Here is a 14600-nt window from a genome sequence, read left to right on the forward strand (position 1 = left end):
TCATTTTCAAAGAAGGTCAAAACATTCTATTCAGCCTCTTTGTTACATTTGCAGTTTCAGAAGCTGTTTCATCGATTGTGTTCGTTTCAGGCAATATTTACACTTCGCTGTTGACTGTTTTCTAAGTTTTGTGTGTAGGTGGATTCCACTTGCCCCCAGGGAAGAAGCTATCCTAACTAAGGCTTTAATTCGCTGTTTCTTGGTTTTCATTGAAATTCTGGAAATTGAAAGTGTGAGAGCTCATCAGAATTGGTGCAATTTGGATGGGATCTGAGTCAGTGTTAACTAAAATCATCTCCAGATCTCAGCACAGGAAGGACAGGGAGCTGCTGGAGAGAGTGCAGAGGAGAGGCACCAAGGGGATCAGAGGGATGGAGCAGCTCTGCTGGAAGGAAAGGCTGAGGGAATTGGGATTGTTCAGCCTGGAGAGGAGAAGGCTTTGGGGTAGCTTTATTGTGGCCTTGCAGTGCCTGCAGGGAGCCCACAGGAAAGATGGAGAGAGACTCTTGACAAGGGCCTGGAGTGACAGGACAGGGGACAATGGCTTCACACTGACAGAGAGTGGGTTTAGATTGGGTATGAGGACAGAATTGTTCCCTCTGAGGGTGGTGAGGCCCTGGCACAGGTTGCCCATAGTAGCTGTGGCTGCCCCATTCCTGGAAGTGTCCAAGGCCAGGATGGATGGGGCTCTGAGCCACCTGGGATAGTGGGAGGTGTCCCTGCCCATGGCAGGGGCCTGGGACAGGATGAGCCTTAGAGTCCTTTCTATTCCAGGCCATTCTGTGGTACTGTGAATTAGATTTGTAATGCCTTCAACAAAATGTTTGCAGTTTTGCAAACAACTATTTTTGGGGAGGAGGGGAACATATAAAATTATGTCTAGATGTGATTGAAAGAAGAACTTTGATAAAAACACAGAAAAAATGGCAAAATCATCAAAAGAACCAGACTTCGGCTGTCCTGTTCTGCTGATATATAACACTTTTTTTGGCCACTTGGCTTCAGGTCTGCCTTGACTGAGCAGGACTCTGAAAGGTATCAGTACATCTTTACAGTGTGTTGGTCTCATGTGTTTGCGGCTCTCTGGCTTTGAACTGCAGTTGGACCTCCCACGTGTTCTTACAGTGCTTGGGACCTTTTCCAAGGGAATTTGGGGGGTTTGCTGGCCACTGCTCTAAATCAGGAGAGACAGTTCCACAGAAGTCTGAAAACAGAGTAGCAGGCACAATGGGCTTTATTGCTGCTTTTCTCTATCTTGATTGTTTTCCTGTTTTTCCTGCTAATGGCAGCAGGATCGCAGTCCTGCTTTTGAACTCTGAAGAAGTCTTTCCATTTTATCTGGCTTGTGTTTAACACTTAATTTTAGGTAATGAGTCTGACAGTCCCCTACCAAAATCAAGCAAACAAAAAAGTAAATAAATAATTGGCTGTTAAACTGTAAGGAAGGGTCTTTGAATAAAAGTGTTGACTTCTGTCTTGGTCTTACTCTGGGGTTAATGTGAGGACTTGATTAGGAAAATTTAAAAAAGAAAGGATTCCCTGCTTTGAAGATCTTGTGAAGAAAAAGCTTTGTTGTGTATATGAAGATTTCTCTCATTTCACCTTTCCAGTGCTTGGAGAGTCTAGTTATCTAGACTCACAGACTGGTTTAGGTTGGAAGGGAGCTTAAAGATCATCTTGGTCTAAATCCCTGCCACAGGCAGGGATGCCACTAAGCTTTATACATTTCTTTTTACTTGGCTATACAAAGTATTTTTTAACCAGTTCATTATCTTCTTTGTTGTTAAAAACCTTTTTGTGGTTGGTTTCCTTTTTTTTATTTGAGCTAGTAGATTTGACCAGTCATCTATTACAGTAGCTTTTCCTTGTCTGCCATGCCATGCCTTGCATGTCACCCCCAAAAATACACCTTTTTCAGAGAATTCAAGTACTGACTGTTAGGAGTCATGTTTATATAAGAGAACTTGGTTTTAATGCTTACATTAAAATTAATTATTTACGTTTCCATTGGTTTAAGATGGGAGGAGGTGGATTTAACACTGACAGACCAGTCTTTGCCATAAGCTGAATAGCAGAACTGGACAGTAAAGTGTTGCTTTCTTCTTGATTATTAGTGACCTTTGAAGTGTTGAGTTGTGTTGCCAAAGACAAAGATTAAGTTTTGTAGTATATGAAGCAAGAACCTTTATATATACCTTTATACTATCAAAGAAATAAATAAATTTCAAAGACTTTAATGGCATTAATTGTATTTCCTGGTAGCTGATGATGAGTTGGCCCTTGTGTCTCCCAGCTAATTAACTACCAGACAGTGTCCAGCCAGAGATTGTAATTAGTTCTGAAACTGCTGTGCCTTGATCACTTTCTGCATGGTTTCTCCTAAGTTTAAGTCTCAAGAGAGACAAGTGCTGTGGCTTTACTTCCTGCTGTTTGGGAAGGAGGCAGTGGATTGCAATAGAGAAATTAACTTTTCTCTCTCTCACATTTGCCTTACACTTGCACCTGTGCAAGGTCCAAGAGTACCTGGAATCTGCTGCACAGAGGGTTGATTAAATTTCCTTGGACAGAATGTGGTAAATCCAGCAAAAATCAGCTCCGTGTTTGTCTTCCATTGACTCATGGGTAATGGCAAGGAAAGAAAAAGGAAGTTTGGCATCCCTTGACTACATAATGAAGTGAGAGATTAAAGCTCCGCATGAAAAGAAATCTGTGACTATGTAATAGCAGTAGCTGCTGTAAACTGTATTTCTTTTGTTAGTAACCAAGAAATGGGGTATTATAATCCAGATATGATTTCCTCACACACTCTGGGAGGGGAACAGGATGGCACAGGACAGGGACATTGGATGAAGGACTGATGGAGGGTACTCGTCTGCCCCAAGGACAAATGCTTGTGCAGCAAGCTGGAAATCTGCAAGCTTTCAGGCCTGGCTTTGCTCTCTGCAGGTGCCATCTGTGACTGTTTTTTACAGCCATGAAACATGTAACAGCTGCACACTGTAGTATTTTACCTCTTATTAGCCACTGTGTGCTTCCAGTTAAAGACATTTGAAGTTCATTAGAGGGGAGCAATCTGCAGACACAAGTTACCTGAAAGAAATTATTGCTTAACAAACTTACTGCTTTATTCTTATACTGAAATTGAGTTACTTTGAGGGTGTTTCAGCATAAACAAGAAAGCTACATGTTGTTGTCCATTTTTCCATATTTCACATACATCAATGAAGTTGTTTTCAAGACATAATCTCAAAAAAAGATCTCTTTAACATATTGATGATAATATGTCTGTTTGGCCTTTGAGCACTTTGCCTTGTGTACAAAGGCAGAACCAAGAGGTGGGCTTTTGATGGCTCTCATGAATGAAAATTGTTTGTCTTGGTGATGTCCTTTCCTTGTGGATGAGCATTGGCATGGCCAGGGAGGAATTCACAGGCTCCTTTTATCCTCTCAGCAGTGTACTTTTATTGGCTCATGCATATTGCTGGACTCTTTGTGAGCTTCTGGCTCTTACAAATATGGATTTGATTGCTGACCCAGTTCACTCAGAACTGAGGGGTGCCACATGGGCCAGACAGAAATGGAGCAGGCAGGGAGAATGGTACAGTTCAGAATTCTGCTTTCAAGTGTCAGTGGAGCTGTGTGCTTTGGAAACAGGGAAAAGATGAGTTTGTGGAATCAGATGGAAGGCTGCAGCAGTGCACTGCCTGCAAGGTGTCAGTCACAAAAGAGAGCACTGCAGGCCTTTGGGACAGGGACTGGCTTTCTCTGTCACCTGCCAGGTTTTGCTGCTGCTGAGAGCACTGTCTTAAATGCTTTGCTTTGTCCTGTGCAATTCTAAGAAGTCTGGAATTGGGGTTATTAGCAGTGGCTTGTGACTCTTTGCCAAGAAAAGGGTAATTGAAGTTAACCTTTAGACCTTCTGGAAAATCACTGTTTTGGGTGAGAGCTGTCTCGTATTGAAAGGGTTATTTGGAAATGCACAGTGATGTTGAATGTTCTGCTGATGTTACAGACAAAATTGACTTGACACTGGATGTTTTTGCTGGCTTGGGTTAACCCTAAACTGAACCAGTTTGAATTTACAAACAGTGACTGTTTAATCCTGATATCTTAATTATTTTATGCTACTGATGTGGGCTCTGCAAACTAAGCTACCTCGGTGCTCATACAAAACCAGGCTAAATCATCACACAAAGGGATGCTGTGTAAACAACCCAGAGAAGCAGAAAGGAGGGCTTGTACTTGCAAAGATAGCAGCAGTCTTTCATTATTTTCAAAAATAGAACAGACTCTCAAGAATTGCCTATAAATTGATATGATGTGGAAATGGAAATTGTCTGACAGTGCCTAGAAAGTGGAGCATTGTTTACTCAAGAATTGTGGTATTGACTCTGAACAAACTGGAGGGGCTGTTGGGTTCTGGCTGTACTGCAGATACAGGCTGCGTGGTGAGCCACTGCTTTGCCACCTGTGCAGTCATTGTGCTGGCAGGGACACCTGCTCAGTGGTAAAGGAATCATAAACTCTTTCAATAGCTTGGGTTGGAAGGGACTTTAAAGCCCATCCTGTTCCAATCCCCCTGCTGTGGTCAGGGGCACCTTCCACTATCCCAGGTTTTTCAGAGCCTGAAAAACCATCCAGCCTGGCCTTGGATAATTCCAGGGATGGGGCAGCCACAGCTCCTGAAAAAGGGAGATTTGGGTTTGTTTTTCATTAGTTCTATGTGGTTTTAACTACACAAATGGAAATAAACCAGAATCTTATTCCATTATTTTTTTCAGTTACTGTCAAATATCCTCAAGGAAAGAAGTGAAAACAAATGCCACGTCATTATACTTCTATTTTTGTGTGCTACCCCTTCTGTGTTGCCTAAATACCTGGATGACTTGCCCAACTGCACTTTTTCAGAGATGTGCATGATAATGAAATACATGTTTGAACTTGAATCACTCCTTTAAAATGCCTTCCTGTAGTTCTAACCACTAGGATTAATAACAAGAGCTAACCTCCAACCCAAACAGGTCAGTGGGTATGTGAGTACCCAGGTCTAAATCCGATTTCTGCTAAATGCTGCTTGACTGAATTACTCAGTCTCTTGCTCTTTTTCTTTAAATATGCTTTCTCATACATGCTTTTCTGAGAACCAGTTCAAAACACTTAGTCATAGGTAGGTATGGCGAGAGTTTGCTGTGTTTGAAGAATTAGTAGTCAAGTGTGAAATTGTGCAGGTAAGGCAGGAATGTGAAATGAGGGAGCTGCATTCTAAATCAAAGGGTGGACTTGGGTTTGACTGTGAGTGAAAAAGAAGCTTTCAACAACAAAGCAAATTATTGCCATGACTTTCTCTGTTGTTCTGTTGAACAATTACCTTGTGAAGTAAGCCTGGCTCTGTGGAACCACAGCGGTGTGGCCAGGGCAGTGTTTTGGGAGGGAATCCTCTGGTCAGCAGCTTGTTGGAAGCATCCTGCTTCCAGGGCTGCTGAAGGTAGCAGAGGAAAGCATTCCTTCTGCCAGTGAGTGTGACACCTCAGTGCCTCCTGTGTTGAAAAAAACAAAGTGGTCTTGCTGACAAGATGAGAAGCTCCTGGTTTTTGTTCAATTCCCTCGGTGTTTTCCAGGCACAGCTGCGGGGATGAGGGAGTAGAGTGGGACGTGCAGGTGAGTCTGTGGGTGAGCTCTGATGGTTCTCTGCTGTATCAGCACTCCCTTTTCATCCTGGAATAATGGTTCCATGGGCTTTTATCACAGGGGTTGCAAAATAAAGTGTACATTTGGAGGAAGAGAAAGCAACGTGCTCTACCTGTGGGTATTCTGCTCTGATGTCCTCTGAGCTCATGTGCCAGGGCTCTCTTGGCTGTGTTGTTTAAACAAAAAGAAAATAAATCACTTCAAATGATTTTTCTTCTCTTTTCTCAAAAACTGTAACTCTAAAGGCTTAGAAATGTATTAAATGAATTCAAACCTCTTGTTTCTGGAAAGCAGATGCCCTTCACATACTTGAAAGGAGACGAATGACAGGCAGAATTCCGGAGATCTCAGTCAAGACTTTTCTTTTACATCAAGCTGCTCTATAGTTTTAATTTCACTCTTCTTGGTTTATGTGTCACCATGTTTTTTTGTAGCCCTTGTTTTTGAACACCACAGTAGAGCTTAAAGAACTAGGATGCCGTGTTGTGGGCAAATGAGTAGTTTAGAGCTGAATTTGAAGATAGGCAGTTCTTTTCTCTTCCTGAGAAGAGCTAAACAGCAATAACAAAGAAGCACCTTCTATTCTGGGATGTAAATGGGGTTGCTTCTGCTAAGCCGTACAGGGTATGGGACTTAATGGTGCAGTAAAGTCTGGGCTGGACAAATCCTTTCTCAATTCTATTTGAGGTGTTAATTTGGGAGCACATGTTGTTTATCAATAGGGTCAGAAAGGGCAGAAGAGTGAGCTGGCAGGAAAGAGAACTGCCTTTTCCTCCCCACTGGTGTGCCCCTAAATTTTCTTGTCAGCATTACCTGTATTCTGTTTTCACACCTGATGTGAAGACACGGTCTTGCACCTGCAGAGCTTCATACCCCAGGCTTGTAAATGAGACTCCAAGACAGGATGCTGCCTGCACTGACTGACTTGTGACAGGCATGCTCTCTTCTTGCTGGAAGCCAAACATCAATCTCAGGTTTATTTTTACATAGGTTATTATATAGCTGGTGAAGGATGACTTCTGATTAGCAGTGATGAGAAGATAATTGGGACCATCTGCCCCAGATGTGGTAAAAGGCCTCCCTAGCTGGCGGCACCTGATCCTCCTTACCACCCTGTCCAAAACAAACACACCTTTCATCACAACCTCAAGGCATCCACAAATCCATCTGTACTTTGGTTATGATGTTGTATCTTTCTAGGCTGTGGCCTCAAGGCTAATAATTCATAGTGGTGTAGGCTCCAAGTGATATCTACAGTCTTTCAGAGTTGTCATTGCCTTGGTAGGAACAGAAGCTAACATCTTGTATCTCCCATCACCCACAAGAACTGACTGAAATGTTCTGACCTTGTTAACATTACAGATGTGTCTCCTTGGAGATAATGATTCAAACTTTCTAAGCTCTGTAATTTTTTTCTTCTTTGTGGCTAATTGTTACTTAATTTAACAAAGACAGAAAGGGATGTAATTTCAAATATTTCCTGCTTTTAATCAAGAATGCTCCTTTCCTGTATTTAAAAAAAAAAAGTAAACACCACCCTCCCCTGCCTCCCCCCTCCCAAAAAAAAAAAAAAAAAAACAAAAAAACAAAACCACCCGGCTCCAAGTTTCACACCTTTTTAAATGCTCTTTCTCTGTAAGGTCTTTGTCAGTGTCATAAGCTGCTTTGTGTTTCCTGAACTTCGTACAAACAGAGGGTTGCTTTTGCTCCCTCTGTTTAAATGAAGTTGTGGAACAGTTTTGGTCATCCAGTAAGCTGTAGACCAGCTGTGAAGAAAATAAAACATGATTTAAGGTAAAAAGATTTGTTACCATGCCAATCTTGTTTTCCTTCTATGTCAGTGGAAGGGTCACAGTTGCTCTCGAAATGTGTGACTGCAAGAGACCACCTGAGTTGGAGAGTAATTTCTTGTTCTTTCCAGTCCTCCTGCACTGAAGACTATTGACTAATAAAAGTTCAGTCAAAGAAATTTTGGGAAAAGCCTGCATGGGAACAGATCATCAAAACAGGAAGTTTGCATTTCCAGCAGTCCCTCAGGTGTATGTTTAGTTTGGTGAAAGAATGAGCCTGGTTAGGTTTGGGTTTAGTGTTCTTCTCCTTTCTTTCAGAGGAGTGGGAGATCTTTCCACCTGCAGGAAAGGGAGTTTCCCACCTACAAGAGGTAAAAATCTTGCTACTCTGTTTCCTCCCTCCCACTGAGATCCCTGAATGTGGGAAGTCCTTTTTTGTGGCATCTCTTAAGAGAAGCTCTTCCTTTGAGCTACTTGTGGCATTTGCATGTGTGCATCTCCTCAGAGCCATGTGGGAACAGACTTTTAATGCCTCTCTTATTTTACCTGCTTCAGTTAATTATATTTTCTTTGTAATTTTTGTTTTTTTGAGACAGTATGCCAGCAAACCTAGGTAGCAATTTATGCTGTATCCCTGCTAAGATTCAACTAGGCTGGACTCCTTTCTTGTTGGTTTGACTGACTTCTCTCTATGCCTGTATCTCTTTGCATTTTATGTGAGGATCTCCTTCTACAAATACGAACTGCAACTGGAGCTGCAGTGTTAAACAAAGACCACTTTAGTATTTTCCTTGGGACTTTCATAAAATAAAATACATAAAACATCTCCATGAAAATGTCTGGATTGATGAAGGGAAGAGGGGGGGAAAAAAGCCTTTTCCTCCAGAAGTGGCTTGATTAATGGATTTATTGTTTGTACAGATTCTGTCAGGAAGCCATATGGCTTGAGGAAAACAAAGAGGAAGTGGCTGATGTTGGGAATCTGATTTAATAGGGGTCCCTAAGGACAGAATGTGGCTCTTATCCTTACTCCTTCCCACTCAGTTTGCAGACTGGTCTGAGAGGAGCTTTAGGGTTTCAATAGAGCTGCAGATAATGCAGCTCTGTTGCAGTGGAAGTGTCAGTCCCTGCTGCTGGATAAGCATCATGGCCACTCCACTCTCAGGTTCAGAATACACTCTTCTTCTCTGTAAAAAGTGTCCTGGGGTAATTAACAAACAGCGGTAATTGCAGGAGATGGAGACAACTTTTAGCATCTCAAAGCTGAGTTTTCATAGTTTAGGGTGAGGTGATTATTTCTCTCTTGTCTCTCCCTCCCTCAGCAAAATTCAAGCATCTGTCCCTCTGGATTAACTAATTCACCATCTGTATCCTAAGACCAGATTTATTTTCTAATCTAACATGTGTAAGGGGGGATTGGTAAGTAACTGGGGCTCAAGCACCGGTGATTTAACCTGATGTGTTATGTTAGATAAATGTTCTGCATTTCCTATGACTGATTGACTCTACTTAGGACTATGTGGTGAATAAACCTGAGTAGAGAACTTAAAGGAGTGTTCTCTAATGGAACTGCAATCAAGTACATTAAGGAGACTTAATAAGCATATCTTCCTTCTGTTAAATTACAGCTTCTCAGCTGAGAGACATAAACTCACCAAAAATAATTCTGTTCATTTCAGAGCTAGAGTAAAAGGTTTGTGTGAACTGTTAGTAAATGTTAGTGGGTTTGCAGAGTGGAAAGCACAAAACATCACAAAAACATACTGTGGCAACCCAGAAATTTAATTAATATCAGTTTGTGAATCAAAACTGCATATTCAGTCAGTTATGGTGAAAATCATATGTGCCTGAGACTTTTGGAGCTCCTGAGTGTCCTGTTGTGGAGTTTTGGGCTATAATGAGAGATGCAATTACTTCTATAGAGCTTGGATGCATGGTGTACATGGTTTAGTATTTTAGAGACCTCCCTTCTTTCCAGATCTTTAAGAGGTTTTTGTTGTTTTCTGAACTCTTATAATGTTCTTATGCTGGAGTTGGTACTTACCACATCTTTCCATCAGATAGATATTAGGAGACAAAGATTCTATCTGGACAAAATTCAGTGTCTGACAATGGTGGTAAAGGAGATGCTGAAATACCAGTGGAAAGTTTTCCTGATTTAGAGCTGTTTTTCCATGCTGCACTCTATAAAGTTCTCATGTAGAGTTACACATAATAGATATGTTCCTTTCAAACATAACTCAGAAAATCTTTGGTTGTGAAAGCTTAAAAATAACCACATCTCACATGTTCTCCTTAGCTGTGCCGTAATATTAGGCAACATCTGTCACAATGATGCTGTTAAACATTGTTGTAGTAAGCATCCCTTCCAAGCTGATTATTAGTCTTAATCAGCAGTTTGGGATTTGTTACCTTTTGCCCAGTTTGTTTGGCTGTTTGTGCATGCATTGCTCGTGATTCACTGCTATGAGGGAGTCAGGGTGTGCAGCTCCAGAGCACTTGGAGGGTTATACACTGGAAGTGCTCCAGTCTGAGGATTATTTTCCTTAAAAAGAAAATTGGGAAAGAAGATTATTTCACAATCTCCTATATTTACAATTTACCAGTGGTAGATGCTCGTGACTACCTAATACAGTGCTTAGGGGGTTTTTTTGGGGTTTTTTTTCCCCCTAATGTTCTGGAAAGCTGTTGAAATGTTGTTTACCACACTTAGTTATTTATAGCAGGAACACGTCACACCAGGTATAAGAAGCAGCAAATAAAGAGCAGTATTCCAAGTTTCTTTAGAATTAACTTTTCAAAAATAAAATACTGCTTGTAGGTACCAGGCTGTTGTAGATCTATAGGTCCCAGGTGAACATGGTCTTTTTCCAAAACATTAAAGGAAAAAGGGGGAATAGAACTTCATCCTCAAGAAGTTTGTTTCACTAATGTATAACACTATTTCTTTTTTTCTTTCTAGGAACTGCTCTAGTCAGCAGAGTGAACACTGATGCCTGTAGTAGCAGATTGTGCATAAGCAGACATCTCTGTCTTTATCTGCAGGTAAGAAGTTAGCGCCAAAACCCTCCAAGAAAGAGTTTCCCTGCGCTCTTCTGAAAGTACTTGGACATAAAGCATTCCAAAAACTCAAAAACTTGGAGTCGCAGAATGACCTGGGTTGGAAGGGACCTTAAAGATCATCTTCTGTGAGCAAGGACACCTTCTACTAGACCAGGTTTCTTAGAGCCCCATCCAGCCTGGCCCTGAACACTTCCAGGGATGGGGCAGCTTCATAAGTTCATCACTCCCCCTTTTTTCCTGAGATGAGTAATTTGAGCAAGATCCCAGTTCCCCTGCTCTGTACAATGTTTTCTCTAACCAGTTGTGTTCTGGGCAGACTTGCTGTGTTTCTCTCTCCTGTGGTGGTATGATCTCCATGGATATGCACCTTCCTGCTGTATAAGAGGGAGGCCCACAGCTAACCTGTCACTGGGGAGTGTGGAATGAGAGGAGGCTTTTGTCCTTGGCTCCTCTGCTTGTCTGATGATCCTGGGCACCAGATCTTCACTTGAGAAAGAATTTCTTTACTGAAAGGCTTGTTAAGCATTGGAATGGGCTGCCCAGGGAGGAAGAGTCACCATCCTTGGAGGTGTTCAAGAAACAGCTGGTGTTTCTTCTTTGGTTTGGGTGACAAGGTGCTGTTTGGTCAAAGATTGGACTCCATGATATTGGAGGTCTTTTCCAGCCTTAATGATTCTGTGACTCACTGTAAGGAGTTGTCCCCAGCTTGACCACTCAGACATTGCCAAAAATCAAACAAAGTTGTGAGGAAAAGTAAACAGTAGCAGGTGATGTTTTTCCTGACAACATGATGAATCCTTGATACAGGAAAAATATCAGAACTTAGACTAAAATACATACTTTCAGATTATACATTGGTTTATTTTTCATGTTAGTTTGGTTTTTTTTTTTAGTCCCCTGTTTAATGATGTACATGAGGCTGGTGAAGAAAGTGAGAAAAACTGAGAATGCAGCTTCTTCTCTGGCTTGTCACCACTTACAGGCCTTGTTTAAAGCTGATTTGCCTTTTGTGCACACATCAGCTTCTCAGTGATAGACTTTCATAGCAGTCACACCACCTCTTCATTTCTGTGTGTATATTGCCATTTTACCACTCCCATTGCAAATACAGTATTTATAGCAGTATTTTGTTAATAACTGAAGCAGCTGAGGGACCAATAGAATGAAATAAATTAAAATGCCTTATTTGCTGCAATGACAGCTTGTCCCATGCTCTGTGTATCAGAGGTACAGATAAGGATAAAGGTACAACACCTTTATCTTACTACAGGAAAAGCTGAAGCAAAGCAGCATTGGATGGCTACTTTCATTATCCTTAATACAGGGTAGAACTAGTAGCAATATCAATGCACATATAGAAACTGCACTCTGTATGGTGAAGAGGAGCTTTGCTGAAGGGTGGTACAGGTATGTGGATGCATCTGTCCGTATGTACAGCACCCAAAATGCTCTGTGGGCTAGAGTCTGCCTTCAGACTTGTCTTAAGTTGCCTTATTTGAGAGGTGGTTTGGGTTATTCATTAAAGCACTTTCAGCCCTACATTCTAGGCATGCTACGTGTCTCTTTAACGCACATCAATGGATTGTTTCTAAAGCAAACATTTCCAGAGCATTAATTGCTGCCTTCAGCCAACAACATCTTCTTTCTAAAGGGGTGTGATGGTTTGTGTGGGGGTGGTACCAGCTGTGAGGACAGTCCTGCTGGCTCAACCAGCACACAGAATTAGACAGACACTGGTCTCTTATTTTTCTCAGGTGACACTTAGCCAGAGCACATACACATATGTATGTTAACCTGGAGCTCCAGGAAGCTTGGAATGTAGTGGTGTTGAGCCAGGTTTTCTTCTGCCAAGTTGAAATATTTAAGAATTTGTTGTTGACTCTATTTTGAATAAATTCCTTTCAGTGGAGTGAGTTTGTGGCTGGCTGCCAGGTGACTGCAGTGTCACTCCTTTATTTGTCACTTTGAAACAAGTCATGTGAGTTACTGTCTCTGAATGATTTTATTGTATGAGAGCAGAAGGTATTTGCCTGCTGGAAATATTTACCTTTGCTTGTTTTGAATAAACCAGTTTGGGCTTTTTGCCTTAAGCATCACTAATGTATTTTGTTACATGACTTTATTTTGCTGTCTGTTTTGGGGCACATGACAGAGTCAGCTTGTAGTATGTGTTTTAATAAAACTTTTTTTTTCCCAGCTGAAATCATGGAGTAATAATAGATTTTTGTACTTTTAAGAAAAAAAAAATTGATCCACTTTAATTCAGTGTTAATCAATAAATAAATAATGAAGAAAAGGAATAGAACTTACTCACTCTGGCAGCACAAGTGGACACCAAATCAGAGGAGTTAACTTTGGGAAATATTTTTCTTTCAATATTTAAACTTTAAATATGAAAAGTAGACATAAATAGATACAACTTTTTCTTTGAAGTTCCGAGTAGGTCTAATGATGCTTTAAAGTGAATTAACTCACACTAAGTCTTAAATACAGTTGACAAAAAAGTTGTTTTAAGACTCACTTCAGAAACTTTCACTTGCAGAATGCTGCTTCCTGTTTTTCTGCATAGTGATATTCCATTTTCTGGTATGTTTGATGAACAACAAAACCAGACTTTGTTGGTTTGTGAGCACTGACACAATTTGTATCCTCCAGCTGTGTTGTGGCCTGTGTTTGTCATGATTTAGATATCTTTGACCTACCTAAGCTGGGCAGATAGTTCTGCTGGCTGGGCTAAAAAACCTGTGTGCTCCTTTCCAGAACCATGGACGCAGAGTGGAATTCCTTTTTCATCCGAGTGCCCCAGGTCGTGAATCAGAAAATACTCCATTCATTAAGCACATGATTTTCTGCCCTTCACCTGTGATTGGTATCTGACAGGCATTAATAGGTGGGAGAAGTACCTGGGTGCTCTCTGAGAGGATCTCTGGCTCAGGGAGAGTTTTGCTCTGACGTGCTGGTGAGTTCTGGTTGAGGTGAGGAATGCTCTTAAGGGAAAAGTGCTACCTCTCAGGTTCTCATTGCTTCTCCTGCTTGTCTCAGCTTTGCTGGATGCACACCTTTCTCTGGCTGCCTGGGCACTGAGTCACTACAGGAAAAAAGTTTTCTTTGACAGTGGTATTGCTGGGATCCTTGAGTTTTGCTGCATTCTTTGCATTACAAGAGATACTTTTCATCTCTTCCCCACTCCAGAGCCTCACACTGCACAAAGTGTCTCTTGTTTCCTTGCTGTCTGTGTTGCACTTGTTCACACTGGTGGGGTGGCAGACCTGAAATTGAAGATACCATGGCATGTGCATCCATTTCTTTCCTCTTCCTCACTTGGTCACATTTTTATTACGTGCAGTTTCTTGCATTCTCATTTCAGGCTTCTTTTCCTTTACAGTCCTGTGTAAATCTGTTCTTACATAAAACTTGGATCTTATATCCACATCTGAATGGTTTCTTTGCATTTGAAACAGCAGTACTTCAAGCATTTGAAATGCATTTCAAGTTGAATACTTTAAAAGTGTTTCTGAAGAAATACAGTGGTCTGATAGTTGGAAAAAAATTTTTTTTCCAGTGGTTTTTCAGAGTTGGGATTCATCTTGTGCTTGCCAGCTGAGGGCAAACTGAAAATGGAATGTAAATGGAGACAGGATGTCTGGAAAGGACAGAAGTATTGATAATAAATGGTGGGGGGTGGTGTGTGGAAATGCCTCTTACATGAAGAGACAGTAGTCCCTAGCTTGTCTGCTTCAAAAATATTTGCTTCTTGAGATGTGAGTTGCTGCATCCAGGCCCTGGGTGTTGCAGGCAAACCATTTCCTCCCTTTTTTTTCATTAATTTATCAAGCTTTGGCAAGGTTTGCATCCTCTCACTTGCTGTAGAACAGTGGGAAAAACAGAATTATGCAATTCCTGTGGACTCTAAAGTTAAAATAGCTTTGTTTGGGTTTTATTTATCGATCACTAGGGAATTCTGCAATATTCTAATCTTCGTAATAGCAAAATGGGGAAGACCTCACCTCATGGGTGTTTAATGATTCACTGTCATTAAACATTTCAGAGGAAAAATGT

The 14600-nt window shown here is 41.2% G+C and overlaps 1 protein-coding gene across 3 annotated transcripts in view; it reads left to right on the top strand.

The window, feature by feature from the left end:
- RASSF8 (Ras association domain family member 8) overlaps window positions 1–14600 on the top strand; it is a 72966-nt gene that overhangs the window by 25680 nt on the left and 32686 nt on the right. For all 3 annotated transcript variants that reach the window (XM_059846036.1, XM_059846039.1, XM_059846038.1), the window contains exon 2: window positions 10441–10523. The gene's annotated coding sequence lies outside the window, so the exon portion shown is untranslated. The remainder of the gene's footprint in view (window positions 1–10440; window positions 10524–14600) is intronic.

This window comes from Haemorhous mexicanus, chromosome 5 (assembly GCF_027477595.1).
Source record: "Haemorhous mexicanus isolate bHaeMex1 chromosome 5, bHaeMex1.pri, whole genome shotgun sequence".
Classification (NCBI taxonomy): domain Eukaryota; kingdom Metazoa; phylum Chordata; class Aves; order Passeriformes; family Fringillidae; genus Haemorhous; species Haemorhous mexicanus.